We start from the raw sequence: 16,047 nt of genomic DNA, 5'->3' as shown, positions 1-16,047 counted from the left end.
TGACTTCCTATGACGCTCAGTATTGCATCTCGGTGGAATGAGTCTCTGGCTGAATGTACTCCTGTGCCCAACCAGTCCATTATGTAATGGATGGGAGACATTGTCCAAGATGGCATGCAACTTGGACAGCATCCTCTTTTCAGACACCACCATCAGAGAGTCCAGTTCCATCCCCACAACATCACCGGCCTTACAAATGAGTTTGTTGATTCTGTTGGTGTCTGCTACCCTCAGCCTGCTGCCCCAACACACAACAGCAAACATGATCGCACTGGCCACCACAGACTCATAGAACATCCTCAGCAGGACTGCTTTGAATCACTGGACTGTACTATATTCATGGATTTATCTTCGAGTCAGAATATGTAAACCACAGCTGTCACTGGCATCTTTAAAACCTGTGTGGATGAGTGTGTGCCTAAGAGAGCTTGCTGTATATACCCAAATCAAAAGCTGTGAATAAACCAGGAGGTTCGTAGTCTGCTGAGGGCCGGACCTGTGGCCTTCAAGTCATGTGACACAAGTTTGTACAAGAAAACCAGGTACAACTTGCAGAGGGCTATTTCAAGAGCTAAGGAATAATTCCGAGTGAGGTTGGAGGTGACGTCAGATACACATCGACTCTGGCAGGGTTTGCAGTCCATTACTTCCTACAAAGCAAAACGCAACATTGTGAATATCAGTGATGCTTCACTCCCAGATGAGCTCAATGCCTTTTATGCTCACTTTGAAAAGGGGACTAAAACTGCGGTTATGTGGATCCCTGCAGCACTGAGGATCCTGTGATATCTGTCTGGGAGGCCAACATTAGGCCCTCTTTCAAGAGGGTGAACCCTCGCAAGGAGGAAGGCCCCAACAGAGAACCTATTGAGGCTCTGAAAACCTGTTCCAACCAACTGGCGGGGCTGTTCAAAGATACTTTCAATCTCTCACTACTACAGTGGGAAGTTCACACCTGCTTCAAAAGGGCAACAATTATACCAGTGCCCAAGAAGAGCAGGATGAGCTGCCTTGACAACTATCATTCAGTAGCACTCACATCTATGGTGATGAAGCGCTTTAAATGGTTGGTTGTGGCTAAAACCAGCTCCTGCCTCGGCAAGGACTCGGACCCACTGCAGTTTGCTTATTGCCACAACAGGTCTACGGCAGACATAATCTCATTGGCTCTCCATGTGGCCTTGGGTCAACTGGACAATATAAATACCTATGTCAGGATGCTGTTAATTAGCTACACCTCAACATTTAACACCATCATTCCTACAGTTCTGATTGAAAAGCTCTAGAACCTGAGCCTCTGTACCTCCCTCTGCAACTGGATCCTCAATTCCCTAACCTGTGCGGATTTTAAATAACATCACCCCCTCACTGACAATCAACACTGGCTCACCTCAGGGATGTGTGCTTAATTCACTGCTCTACTTTCTCTACACTCATGACTGTGTGGCTGGGCACAGCTCAAATGCCATTTATGAATTTGCTGATAATACAGCCATTGTTGGTAGAATTTCAGTTGGTGACGGGAAGGTGTACAGGAGCAGGATATACTACCTAGTTGAGTGGTGTCAGTGCAACTGCACTCAACATCAGTAAGACCAAAGAACCAATTGTGGAGTTAAGAAAGGGTAAGACAAAGGAGCACACACCTAACCTCATCGAGGGATCAGAAGTGAAAAGAGTGAGCAATTTCAGTTTCCTGAACTCAACCTATCAACACAGCTACAAAGAAGATGCAACAGCGGGTATATTTTATGAGGAGTTTGAGAAGATTTGGTATGTCACCTTAAACACTCACATATTTCTACAGATGTACCAGATCTAACTGGTGGCATCACCATCTGGTATGGAGAGTGCACAGGGTCGAAGTAAGCTGTAGAGTTGTAAACTTAGTGAGTTCTATCATGGTCACTAGCCTCCGTCGTATCCAGGGCATCTTCAAGGGATGATGCCTGAAAAAGGCAATGTCCATCATTAAGGACCCCCATCACCCAGGACTCTTCTCATTGCTGCCATCAGGGAGGAGGTACAGCAGCCTGAAGGCACACACTCAGTGATTCAGGAACATCATCTTTCCCCTCTGCCATCCGATTTCTGAATGGGCATTGAACCCATGAACACTACCTTTTATTTCTATTTAATTTAACTATTTTGTATATACATATACTGTAATTTACAAATTTTTTTCTCTATTATTATTAATGCATTGTACTGCTGCCACAAAGGTGACAAATTTCACTACATGGGCCAGTGATCTTGAGTCACAGGTTTATTTTGAATACACGAAAATATCACAAGCAGCTGAATTACATTTGTAACTGTAATTTCATAAAATCATACAATGCTGAACAGGACTTACAGCCCATCCTGTCCTTGCTAACCAAGAAAGACCTTTTGTTTACCATCATTTGGTTGGTAGCTTTCTCTGCTTTGGTAATAAGACCATAAGATACAGGAGCAGAATTAGACCATTTGGCCCATTGAGTCTGCTCTGCCATTTCATCATCATGACTGACCCATTTTTCCTCTCAGCCCCAATCTCCCGCCTTCTCCCTGTATCACTTCAGGCCCTGACCAATCAAGAATCTATCAACTGCTGCCTTAAATATACAAACGTTCGTATATAAGGATGACCTCCACAGCGGCTTGTTGCAAAGAATTCCACAGATTCAGCACACTTTGGCTAACAAAATTCCTCCTCATCTCTGTTCTAAAAGGATGCCCCTCTATTCTGAGGCTGTGTCTTCTGGTCTTAGACTCTCCCACCACAGGAAACATCCTCTCCACATTCACTCTATCAAAGCCTTTCACCATTCAATAGGTTTCAATGAGGTCACACCTCTTTCTTCTGAATTCTAGTAAATACAGGCCTGGAACCATCAAACATTCTTCATACGACAAGCCATTGAACCCTGGAATCATTTTCGTGAACCCCCTGTGAACGGTCTCCAATTTCAGCACATCCTTTCTAAATAAGGGGCCGTAAACTGCTCACAATACTTCACATGAGGCCTCACCAGTGCTTTATAAAGTCTCAACATTCCATCCTTGCTTTAATATTTTAGTCTTCTTGAAATGAATGCTAACATCGCATTTGCTTTCCTCACCAGACTCAACCTACAAATTAACCTTTGGGGAATCCTGCACAAGGTCTCCCAAGTCCCTTTGCACCTCAGTTTTTTTTATATCTTCTCTCCATTTAGAAAATAGTCAACCTTTTCATTTCTTCTACCTAAGTGTATGATTGTACATTTGCCAACACTGTATTCCATCTGCCATTTCTTTGCCCGTTCTCCTAATCTGTTTTAAGTCCTTCTGTAGCTCTCTACTTCCTCAAAACTCCCTGTCCCTCCACCTGTCTTCATATCATATGCAAGCTTTGCAACAAAGCCATCAATTCCATCATCCAAATCATTGACATATAATGTAAAAACAATTGGTCCCAACACAGATCCCTGTGCACCACTAGTCACCAGCAGCCAAACAGAAAAGGCTCCCTTTATTCCCGCTCTTTGCCTCCTGCAAATCAGCCACTGCTTTCTCTATTCTAGAATGTTTCCTGTAATTCCATGAGTGCGTAGCTTGTTCGCAGCCTCGTGTGTGGCACCTTGTCAAAGGCCTTCTGAAAATCCAAATACACAACACCAACCAATTTTCCTTTGTCTACCCTGCATGTTATTTCTTCAAAGAATTCCAACAGGTTTGTCGGGCAAGATTTTCCCTTAAGGAAACTATGCTGACTACGACCTGTTTTATCGTGAGACCTCAACCTTAATTTAACCACGACACTATCCACCAACTGGAGAGTGTCGTGGTTAAGGGTCGAAACACTCTGTGAAGGTTGGGAGCCACCTGATAACATCTGCTCTGGCTGAAGGCTACGGTTATGTTATAAGGTAACTGGAGAATGCACAGTAACGGGTGTATGTAACAAATATCAACTCCAATATCTTCCCAGCCTCTGAGATCAGACTAACTGGCCTGTAGTTTCCTTTCTTCTGTCTCTCTCCCTTCTTGAAAAGTAGAGTGACATTTGCAATTTTCCAGTTTTCTGGAACTATTCCAGAATCTGGTGATTCTTAAAAGATCATTATTAATGCCTCCTTGAACTCTTTAGCCACATCTTTCAGAACCCTGGGGTATACACCATCTGGTCCAAATGACTTATCTACCTTCAAACCATTTTAGTTTCCCAGGAACCTTCTCACTAGTTATGGTAACTTCATGCACTTCGTGACCCCTGACATATGGAGCTTCCACAGCTGATGTCTTCCACAGTGAAGATTGATGCAAGATACTTATTCAGTTCAACCGCCATTTTGATACTTCTCCAGTATCGTTTTTCAGCAGTCCCATATCCACTCTCAACTCTCCTTTACACTTTACGTATCTGAAGAAACTTTTGGTATCCTCTTTTATATTGTTGGCTAGCTTACTTTTGTATTCCATCTTTACCTTAATGACTTTTTTGGTTGCCTTCTACTAGTTTTTAAAATCTTCCCAGTCTAACTTCTCACTAATTTTTGCTCCATTATATGCCCTCTTTGGCTTTTATGTTGGCTTTGACTTCTCTTGTTAGCCACAGTTATATCAACTTTCCTTTAGAATACTTCTTCCTCTTTGGGATGTATATACCCTGTGCCTTCCGAATTGCTTCCAGAAATTCCAGCCCTCACTGCTCTACTGTCAGTCCTGCCAGTGTTCTTTTCCAGTCACTTCTGGCCAACTCCCCTCTCTCTTGTCTCTGTAATTCCCTTTATTCCACTGTAATTCAGATACATTTGACTTTAGCTGCTCCTCAAATTTCAGAGTGAACTTGATCATATTATGATCACTTGCCCCTATAAGTTATTTTACCGTAAGTCCTCTAATCAATTCCTGTTCATTGCACAACACCCAATCCAGAATAGCTGATCGTCCAGTGGGCTCAACCACAAGCTGTTCTAAAAAGGCCATCTCATAGGCACTCTAGAAATTCCCTCTCCTGGAATCCAGCACCAACCTGATTTTCCTAATATACCTGCATATTGAAATCCCTCATGACTATTGTAACATTGCCCTTTTGGCATGCATTTTCTACCTTGTGTTGTAATTTGTAGGCCACACCCTTACTACTTTTTGGGGGTCTGTATATAACTCCCATCAATGTGCTTTTACCCTTGCAGTTCCTTAGCTCTATTCACAACGATTCAACACCATCTTACCCTATGTCACCTCTTTCTAATGATCTGAATTCATAATTCAAATGCTTGTTTAGATAAGTGTGAGAATCCTTGTCAACGTCACTCACGCAGGCAGTGCATTCTAAGTTGCCAACGTACTCTGGGTGAGAAGATTCTTCCACAGATTCTCTCTGAAATGACCTCTCCCTCTAAACCAGAGGTTCCCAACCTTTTTTATGGCATTAACCAGAGGGTCTGTGGACCCCAGGTTGGGAAGCCCTGCTCTAAACCTAAGCACTCTTGTTTTATGCATGTCTGTAATGAGGAAATGATTCCTGCTCTAATCCTCGGCACTCTTGTTTTATACACATCTGTAATGGGGAATGATCCCTGCTCTAGTCCTCAGCACTCTTGTTTTATACACACCTGTAATGGGGAAATGATCTCTGCTCTAATCCTCGGCACTCTTGTTTTATACACACCTGTAATGGGGAAATGATTCCTGCTCCAATCCTCGGCACTCTTGTTTTATGCACATCTGTAATGGGGAAATGATCCCTGCTCAAAACCTAGGCACTCTTGTTTTATGCACATCTGTAATGGGGAAATGATCCCTGCTCAAAACCTAGGCACTCTTGTTTTATGCACATCTGTAATGGGGAAATGGTTCCTGCCATCTATCCTGCTGGTGCCATTCATAATTTTGTATACTATCAGAACCACTCCATCCCCCACTACTACAAGGATAACTGAGACTCTCTATTACAGGCAACATACTGATTAATCTCCTCTGCAGCTTTTATGTGCAATCATGTCCTTCCTATGGTGTGGTGGCCAGAACTACGTTTGTACATAATACTTAAAATCAGGTCTAATAATATTTTACAAGGTTGTACAATACCTTCTTGCTATGTATTCTGTGCCTTGGCTAATGAATACAATTATCCCATATGTCTTCTTCACCACCTTACCTACTTCCTTCCACCTTCAGTGATTCTTGGACTTCTGTAGTTCTGCTCCTTAATGCTCTCATATTCGTTATATAGCATACTGTGCAAAAGTCTTAAGCTACCTTAGATTTTTTTATCAAAATTATTGTTTTAGATGTTTTTTTTTGTCCTCTGCATTATTGTGTCAGTATGAAAGAGCAAATTTTAGATCCCAAATGTTCATTTTACTAAAAATTAAATGTTAGAAATTTTTTTGTATTTCATGAAAGAAAGTAATATATTAAGTAATAGACCATTTTCCAAATAAAAAACTTGATTGCTTTGTAGGTATACAGCCCAGTGCATGATTAACCAAAGAAAACAAACAGGATGCTAATGTTCCAACTTGAATTAAATAAACGGATTAACTGGAACAGACATGGGTGTAGACAGAATCAAACTGGGCAAAGGACAACCAACCTAAAAGGTGAGGGTGCGGCAGATTTGACAATTTAACCTTTAGATCATCAATTCTTACTCCATGGCAAGAGTGAGCACAACAAGACCCAAGATGGTTATTCTGCATCAGCAAGGTCTCTCCCAGGCAGAAATTTCATGGCAGACAAGAGTTTTACGATGTGTTGCCTGAGCTCTTCTGAAGAAGCACAAGGAAATGGGCAAGGTTGAGGACCAGAAACGCAGTGGTCAGCCACAGAAACTGAGTGCAGCAGACAAGAAATACATCAAACTGACTTCGCTTCTAAATCGGAAGAAGTCCAGCACTGCTATCAACTCTGAACTCACAGAACCACTGGAACCCAATTACCCCTCTACAATCAGCACAAAAACACAAGGACTGGGATGCTGACCAATGGCAGCAGGTGCTCTGGACTGATGAGTCAAAAGTTTGAGATTTTTGACCCAAACAGGAGGCAGTTTGTCCATAGAAAAGCTGGAGAGCACTATGTAGATGAGTGCCCGCAGCCAGCAGTGAAGCACAGCGTAGGTTCCTTTAGTTTGGAGCTGCATTTCTGCAAATGGAGTTGGTGATCTGGTCAGAATAAATGGAATCCTCAATGCGGAGAAGTACAAACAAGATTTTCATCCATCGTACAATACTTCATTCTGCAGCAGGACACTGTCCCCAAACACATGGCCAAGGTCATAAAGAACTATCTTCAGTGGGGAAAAAAACAAGGAGTTCTGCAACAGATGGTATGGCCTCCAGAGCCCTTATCTCAACATCGTGAAGGCTGTCTGGGATTACCTGGAGAGACAGAAGCAAAAACTGTGGTAATTTCTCCAAGATGCATGAAACAAACTGGCAGCTGATTTTCTTATAAAACTGCACGACAGTGTACACGACAGAAAATTGATGCATTTTTAAAGGCAGAGGGGTGTCACACAAACATTGATTTGATTTAGTTTTTTATTATTTACTACTCTTTATAGTAATTTTTTGATATTTAGAAACTTTCCATTTCATTTTTGAAAGTGTCTTCACTTTACAGATCTGTTTCATGGGCTTAAGACTTTTGCACAGTACTCTATGTCCTGCTATTACTAGAGTTTTCAGAGTGAATCACCTCTCTCTTATCAAAATTAAATTCTATCTGCCATTGCTCTGCCCACTTTACCAATTAATCAAAATTATTTTCTAGCATATAACTCTCCTATTCAGAGTAAGTACATTTTAATTTGGATGATTTTGTTCCAAGTGCCTGTGGTGATTTATCACATTGGGATGATAATGGAAAAGGGGTGATTTTTAAAGACAGTACATCACTCCTAGTCTAAAATTGTTGATGTTCACAGAATTGCAAAATAAAGATTCATTTTTTGTTATGAAATGAAGTGTCATTTTGATAACTAATACTTTCTTCCTGGTATTTTGCATAATCTTAATATGAATTACATTGTGTTGTCCCAAAATAACTACTTACATGTGTAAGAGGTCATTGAAAAACATAGTGTAAAATTTAGTGTGTACTGGTTTTGTGTTACACATTTACAAGAAGAAAAATGCATTGTATATAAATCCTTAAACAGGCACATATGCCACGGTTGGATTTTATTCATCAAATCAGTTTACACAAAGTAGATCTACTTCTGGTACGGTGGTGGCGTGCTCAGAGGCAGTGACTTCTACGGGACCAACCAAAGGTGTTATTGTTTTTTTTTAATTGTACTATTTTATGATTGCAAGTTCTTGCTGGACGTTACAAAGTTAAAGTCCTACAGATCTACCCCATCAGCGAGTTGCTTGTTGGCAGAGAAACTAAAGGAGCTAGACTTGGTGCGATTGTGCTGCTGCCTGCACCAGTGGAGTCAGTGCACAAAGGTGGTGTCCAGTCGAACAGCAAGTGATTGCCTTAGGTGCTTTGCTTGTGATCGCAGACCCTGTTGGGACATTAGTAATGTGGAATGCTGCAAGGCTGATTCAGTGCTTTATTGGCTAACAGCGAGGAAACTGTGTGGCCTCAATCGTAGTGAGGACTAGGCCTCAAACCATGGTGTCATCTGTCTGTAGATGCCCAGGAGAGAGGCACCGGAGTCAGTGCGCACCACCGGAAGCAGTTGTAGTGCCGTGTACTTGCTGGAGTCAGTGCTGCCCTCCAGGGTTCACATGGCAGAAGACAAAATGTATCATGTTCAACTACAGACTGCTGCAACGTTCATGGTCTCAGACTTGGATTATCTTCTACTGCTGTCTTGTATGTGCTATGTGTGCCTTGTGCTCTGAATGACTGTTGATACCGTGTTTTGCACCTTGATCCTGGAATAACACTATTTCGTTTGACTGTCTTCATGAGTAGTCAGCTATGGTTGAATGACAATTAAAATTGAATTTGAACTTGCTACAGGGCACAGCTATTTCTATACAATAAAAAAACTGCAGATCACATATAGATCTATTAATATTTTTATATCTTACAACAGATAAAAATTTTGTTTACTCCACTCAGAGTTGAGAGAGGGAATACATAAATCCTTGAACATCATCAATTCATGACTATAAGTGGGGAAAATATAGGTTATGTTCCTTTTCTATCTATTCCACATATAATGGAACATGTAAAATGATTATGCTCGGTTGCCAAAGACTTTACTATTATAACATCAAGCCATGGAAAGGCAAGCTCTATGAAGTTTACTGGTTGAGTGTTGTTCTTTAAGTAGCACCAATTCAGGGGAAATAGTATCAATAGGAGCTCTTGGTTTCTTGGATATATAAAACTGTTGCTCTTCAGAGTTGAAGAATAACTAGAAGATTTTTTTTATGTTCATGTGATTGGGGGAATTTATATTGGAAATACATCCAGTGTTAATGAGCTTCTGACTAGTGTGAAAGGAGGGGAGGAGAGAAATTTTAAAGCATCTAGCCATTGAATCTAATGCTACACTTGCACTGCACCACCATGAAGAATGTTGAAGTGGGGATAAGAATAATGCTGCATACCAACAATTGTTTTCTCAGATGATTAACTTTCCATAATTTTGAAAGTACTGTCAGCAGGCCTAGTCTCTAGGTTACAAAATAATCTGGTGTCTACTTTAGTTGTTTCATTGATGCTGAAATTTTGCAATTATTTTATACTTGTCTATAATTCAGCTAATTCATCTCCAATCAAACCCCCATCTAGTTTACAATCACTTTTGGGTACTTTACTGTGCATTACTGAATAGTGAGTGGGCAGTGAAGAACAGGCACATTTGAAGAAGTGTTCATCATGGTTTTCAGTAGATTCATAATGCTTTGTCAGTTCTAACTCACGTACAGAATAGTCTCTGATAGTCACATCAAAATCAAAATGTGTTGCTCAAGGTTATGAGCAAAGTTGAGGTTTTTAAAGCTGTAATTCAATCCGTGATTTTAGAGCACTTGTCAAAAATGCCACAAAACAATGAGAGAGAAAATTGAATGTTATCAGATGAATAACTGAAGGTGGGGAATTGGTTTGTATTCAATAAATTCTCTTAATCACAGCCTGTGAAATTTGTCATGAGATTGCAGGAAGGATGGGCAAAAATCTTTAAATACATAATAGAGATTTCTGCCAAGGTTACTGTAAAATGGCAATGTAGCTGCAATAGCTTTGGAAAAAAATGGTAGCCATGTTTACAGAAAGGATTTCAGGAAATGAATAAAGAGAAAATTGAGGGAAATTTTAACTTCAGAGGTACAGAACTAAACACAACCTATTTCTCAGTTTATCGGGGACTAAATATATTGTTGTAACATTAGCTTGTAATTCTTGACAAAGACATTTTCATATCCTTTTCAAATACGGTAAAACTCTTGTTATCTAACATTCTTAGTGCTTCCATGTTGCTAGGCAGTCTTTTTTTTTCAGAGTCTTGGCTATTACTCCTATTAACACATGGACATACTTAATTTCACTTTTTAAGGATGTTATGTAGTAGTGCCATAAACTTTTCAATTAACCAAGTGAGTTTGGGAATGAGTATTGGTAAATTCCAATGAAGTGCATTGAACTTTCCTCATAAGTTTCAGGAAAGTGTGGGAAACCAAACCAGCGGGCTTGATGCTGGACCATTGTGACTACTGAACAATGTCATAGTGAATTATCGGTGTTTTACTGTACATAACTTCATCTGCTGCAGTGCTTAGTATGCTTGAGTGATTAGTCTATCCACGTTGGAAAGCAAAGGACTTATTTTTATTTTCTTGCATCTTGCCACATTAAGATTTATACTTTTGTAAGGAGTCTCTTCTTTGCATGTTAAATTTAAAATGGCTTCTTTGTTATGTTAATCTTTTAAACTGCTGCGTATGTTAATTAAAATGGCTTCTATGTTATGTTAAATGCTGAGAAAGTCTCTAGCTAGAAATTTGCTTGGGTTATTATAGATAGCAGGGTGCTATTAGCCAGTGGGTGTTCATGTTATCATTTCTTGGGGTGATAATGCTGTCTCATATGACTGGGAACGGGGGTTTTTGGCGGGGAGTCGGAGGAGAGACGGGGAGGACAACGGACGTGCATGAAGCCTCCAGTCGATCACTCTGGGTGGTCCCGAGCCGCGAGTCGACAGGGTCCCGGTGGTCCGGAAGAAATTTCTGAGCTCCAACTTGTGCACGATGAACTTGAACTTTGATAAGTCTGGCGCCTTTTTCCATTACTTTTCTTTCTGTATCGAACTTATATTAATTTCATAGACTTAGTGTACTTGGTAAAACGTACTGTGTGCGCTGGCTGATGACTGACACTTTGGACTGATTTGGGTGGCAGTGGTACAGTAACCAACCCAGCGGGAGGCGTTCAGGTGGGCACCGGGCGGGACTTCCCTTAGATATATACGAGCCAATATAGCGGAGCTTTACACTTTCAAGAAAACATTTTTACACAGTTCAAAGAACAGCTGAATTGATTGTCAACAGTTATGCTGAGGATTGGAGTACAGAAATGGGTTACTAAACCCAAATCTGAGTAATCAGTTCCTAGTTTCTTGTTTCTAGCTAGTTCCTATTTGCTTTATAAACACAACTAACTTAATGCTTAAGGTTTTTCCTAAAAGTTAGCTAGGCAAGATTTTTATTATTCTCATCATAGAAAATTTGCAGCATGGAAAGAGGCCTTTCAGCTCATTGAACCTGTACTTATTCCAAAGAAAAAGCCATCCAGCCTAATCCCACCTACGAGCATTTATGCAGTATGCCTACAGGTCACAGCTTTTCAGTTACTTATCTAAGCACTTGATAAATGAACTGTCGCTTTCTGCTGTAATTATTCTTACAGACAGTGGGTTCCAGATTCTAGTCACCTATTGGGTGAGAAAGGATAACTTTGTCTCACCTTGATTCCTTCTTCCAATTAATGCAAATTTATGTCCCTTGATTTTTCTGTTCACAGCAAAATGAAATAAGTCCTTCAGATTTATTCTACAAAGGACTAAAGTTTAAACACTTCACTTAAGTCCTCCCAAAACTTCCACTGTTCCAAAAGAAGCCCAGCCTATCCATCTTTCTATATAGCTGAAATTTTTCCATTCTAGATAATCTAACAAATTTTCGCTGCACCCTGCCTAATACAATCTTATCTTTACTGCATTGTGGTAACTAAAGTTGTGCATAATACTTGGCTATTACGTGCATTTCCAGCAAAACCTCCATTCTGTGTCTAAAAGAAAACATTGCATTCTCTACCCATCCTGCTATTTTTAAGGATCTATGGCCATCCTTCCAAGATTCTTCAGTTTCTCCATAATCTCCATATATTTATTTTATATTTCCTTGCCTTGTTCCAAATCCTTAAAAATATCACCTTTTGATTGAGTTCCATTTGTCACTTATCTGCCCAATTGATCAGAACATCTACACTCTTGTGAAGTTGACAGCTTTCCTCCTTCCTGTCAGTCACACACAACCTCTTTTTAATAATGTACTGACATTTTTATCATGATTTCTGTATTGTTATAAATCATTAATACATGCAACAGGAAGTAGCAAATCACAGACTGAACCTTTAGGAACCTCACTGTTAACACCCTTTCTGTCATAATAATACCTGTAAGTGATCATCTTATGCTTCCTGGTCTGGGTCCAGTTTACCATTCTCGTGGAATTTTCTTTCACTGTATGCTTCAGAATAAGTAAACAGAAACAGCTTTCCATTTTGAACAATATCAACATCAGGTATTCGCAAGCCAACTATGAGTCCTGATATTTTAATCCAATTTGTATGAGCATCCTTTGCCATGGCACCCATCCTTCCCTTTGAAAGATTTTCAGTTTTTGTGGTTTTTTTTGTGTACTGCTACTTGCACTGACCAAACCTATTTTTGTTTGTTAGATATCCAACTTAGATTCTCAGTGTGGAATAATTTAAACTTAAACTTCAGAAAGGAAAGGAAATTATGTGAATGCATTTTGTCATTTAAAAAGTAATTATGTTTTTCATTTAATTATAATTGAAGTTTTGCCTTATTTTCATTCCTTTCATTGAATTAAGCCTATTCTAACTCAATTTGCATGCAACTAATCTTATAAATATTTTTACTTTGGCATCCTAATCAGATGCTCTACACAGCCTTGAGTTTCTTGAAAGAAATGAACTGAAGCTGAATTTGGCAGAAGCTGATAGCTGCAAAGTTGACTTTATGAACAATAATATATGATAATTGCTATGGCATACCAATTCTACCACTACTTTTAATTTAATGAATGGATGTAATATTTTCCAGCTACAACAAACTTAAGAATTTGTCTCTGACTATCTCTCTGCGTCTTTCTGTGCAGTTACAAATTCAGCTGGACGTATAAAGAAATTAACTTCAATCTTATTTTAAAATATATGTGACACATTTGAGAGAATGGGTGATGTGGAGGCAGGTACTATCGTAACTTTTAAGGAGTATCTGGATGAACACTTGAATCGCTAGGGGTAAAGAAGCTTGAGTATCAAGTGCTAGCAAATGGGATTAAGATATGTATATGGTTACATGGTGGGCTGAAGGACCTTTTTTTTATGCTGTACAGCTCTATGATTGAGAATGATGCTTCTGGAGTCTATAAAACTAAATTATGAGCTCAGGTTGACAGAATTAAACTGTCTGACAAGAAGGTAAGTATTTAACATCATCATCTCAACTCCAGGACATCACATCAGGAATTGTTAAAGCAATCTCCTGGGTAAAAGTCACCGACAATGACCTTCATAAGGTCAGAGGTGGGAATGCTCACTAATAATTATACAATGATCAATTCCAGGTGCCACTCCTTCGAAACTAACTAGTCTGTACGTGCAAACAGCATAAACTAACTGTTCAGGTACATATAGGTAACTGACAAGTAACATTACAACCATACAATTGCCAGTGACCACCTCCATCAAGACAGAATCTAATGTTTCAATGACATTATTATCACAGGGTACCCTGCTAACAAAATCATGTGGCTACAAAAGCACATCAGAGATATTGAGTAACCTGAATGAAATACAACTCCAAAAACACTGATGAAGCACAACGCCATCCAGGACAAACCATCCTGCTTGATTGGCACCCCATTCATCATTGTAAATATTCATTTCCTTCACATCAGGCACGTCCTCCATCAGAGGGACAGAGCAGTTACGTTGTCTTTCATCTGCAAAGTCCAGTCCAGCTACTTGCCTTTGCTATTTTGATAGCACCTCCGTGGCCAAGTGGTTATGGCGTTGGTCTAGTGATGTGAAGGTCGCTAGTTCGAGCCTCAGCTGAGGCAGCGTGTTGTGTCCTTGAGCAAGGCACTTAACCATACACTGCTCTGCAACGACACTGGTGCCAAGCTATATCGGCCCTAGTGCCCTTCCCTTGGACAACATTGGTGGCGTGCAGAGGGGAGATTTGCAGCATGGGCAACTGCCGGTCTTCCATACAACTTTGCCCAGTCCTGCACCCTGGAAATCTTCCAAGGTGCAAGTCCATGGTCTCACGAGACTAACGGATGCCTAAATGTAGACCCTCTAGCCAGATGCAAGGGAAACACAGCACCAGCTGGTTCTCAACCAAATCACCAACAATTGTGACTTACAGCTACGGTGCCTATAAAGAGTATTCACTCTCCTTAGAAGTTTTCATGTTTTATTGTTTTACAGAATTAAGTCACAGCAGACTGACTTGGCATTTTTGACACTGATCAACAGAAGAAGACTTTCTTGTCAAAGTGAAAACAGGTCTCTACAATGTAGTGTAAATTAATTACAGATATATTCACCCCCTTCTAATCAGTATTTAGCAGATGCATGTTTGGCGACAATTAGAGCCTTGAGTCTGTGTGGGTGGGTCTCTACCACCTTTGCACATCTGGACACTGCAGTTTTGCCCCATTCTTCTTTACAAAACTGCTCAAGCTCTGTCAGATTGCATGTGAATCATGAGTAAACAGCACTGTTCAAGTCCAGCCATAAATTCTCAGTTGGATTGAGGTCTGGACTCAGGCTTGGCTACTCCAGGACATTAACTTTGTTGTTTTTAAGTCATTCCTATGTAGCATTGGTTTTATGCTTAGGGCTATTGTCTTTCTGGAAAACAAATCACCCAAGTCACAGTTTCTTGCAGACTGCATCAGGTTTTCCTCCAGGATTTCCCTGTATTTTGCTGCATTTATTCTACCCTCGCATTAGGGTTAGGGTTACCTTCACAGGCTTTCCAGGGCCTGCTGCAGTGAAGCATCCCCATAGCATGATGTAGCCACTACTATGCTTCATGGTAGTCATGGTGTGGTTTTGATTGTGTGCAGTGTTTGGCTTATGCCAAACATAGCATTTAGTCTGATGGTCAAAAAGCTCAATTTTGGTTTCATCAGACCATAATACCTTCTTCCAGCTGACTTCAAAGTCTCCCACAAGCCTTCTGGCAAACTCGAGCCGAGATTTCATGTGAGTGTTTTTCGACAGTGACTTTCTCTTTGCCACTCCCCCATAAAGTTGCGTCTGCTGAAGCACCCAGCCTACAGTTGTTGTATGTACAGTCTCTCCCATCTCGCCACTGAAACTTGTAACTTCTCCAGAGTTGTCATGGGTCTCTTGGCAGCCTCCCTCACTAGTCACCTTCTTGCACAGTCACTCAGATTTTGAGCACAGCCTGCTGTATGTAAGATTTACAGCTGTGCCATATTCTTTCCATTTCTTGACAATTGACTCAACAGTACTCCAAAGGAGATTCAGTGTCTTGGAAATTTTCTTGTATCCATCTCCTGACTTGTGCTTTTCAATAACCTTTTTGTAGAGTTGCTTGGAGTGTTCTTTTGTCTTCATGGTGGAGTTTTTGCCAGGGTACTGACTCACCAACAGTTGGACCTTCCAGATACATGTGTATTTTTATTACAATCAATAGAAACACCTTGACTGCATTTAACTAATTATGTGACTTCTGCAACCAATTGTCTGCACCAGTGATGATTTGGTGTGTCATATTAAAGGAGGTGAATACTTATGCAATCAATTATTTTGTGTTTT

The 16,047-nt window shown here is 40.3% G+C and overlaps 1 protein-coding gene across 8 annotated transcripts in view; it reads left to right on the top strand.

Moving 5' to 3' along the window:
• LOC140211695 (transcription factor RFX3-like) overlaps positions 1–16,047 on the top strand; it is a 329,720-nt gene that overhangs the window by 225,953 nt on the left and 87,720 nt on the right. The window lies entirely within an intron of this gene.

Source organism: Mobula birostris, chromosome 17 (assembly GCF_030028105.1).
Source record: "Mobula birostris isolate sMobBir1 chromosome 17, sMobBir1.hap1, whole genome shotgun sequence".
Taxonomy (NCBI): domain Eukaryota; kingdom Metazoa; phylum Chordata; class Chondrichthyes; order Myliobatiformes; family Myliobatidae; genus Mobula; species Mobula birostris.
The sequence above is the reverse complement of the archived record's forward strand: the minus strand, read 5'-3'. Positions and strand labels throughout refer to the sequence as shown.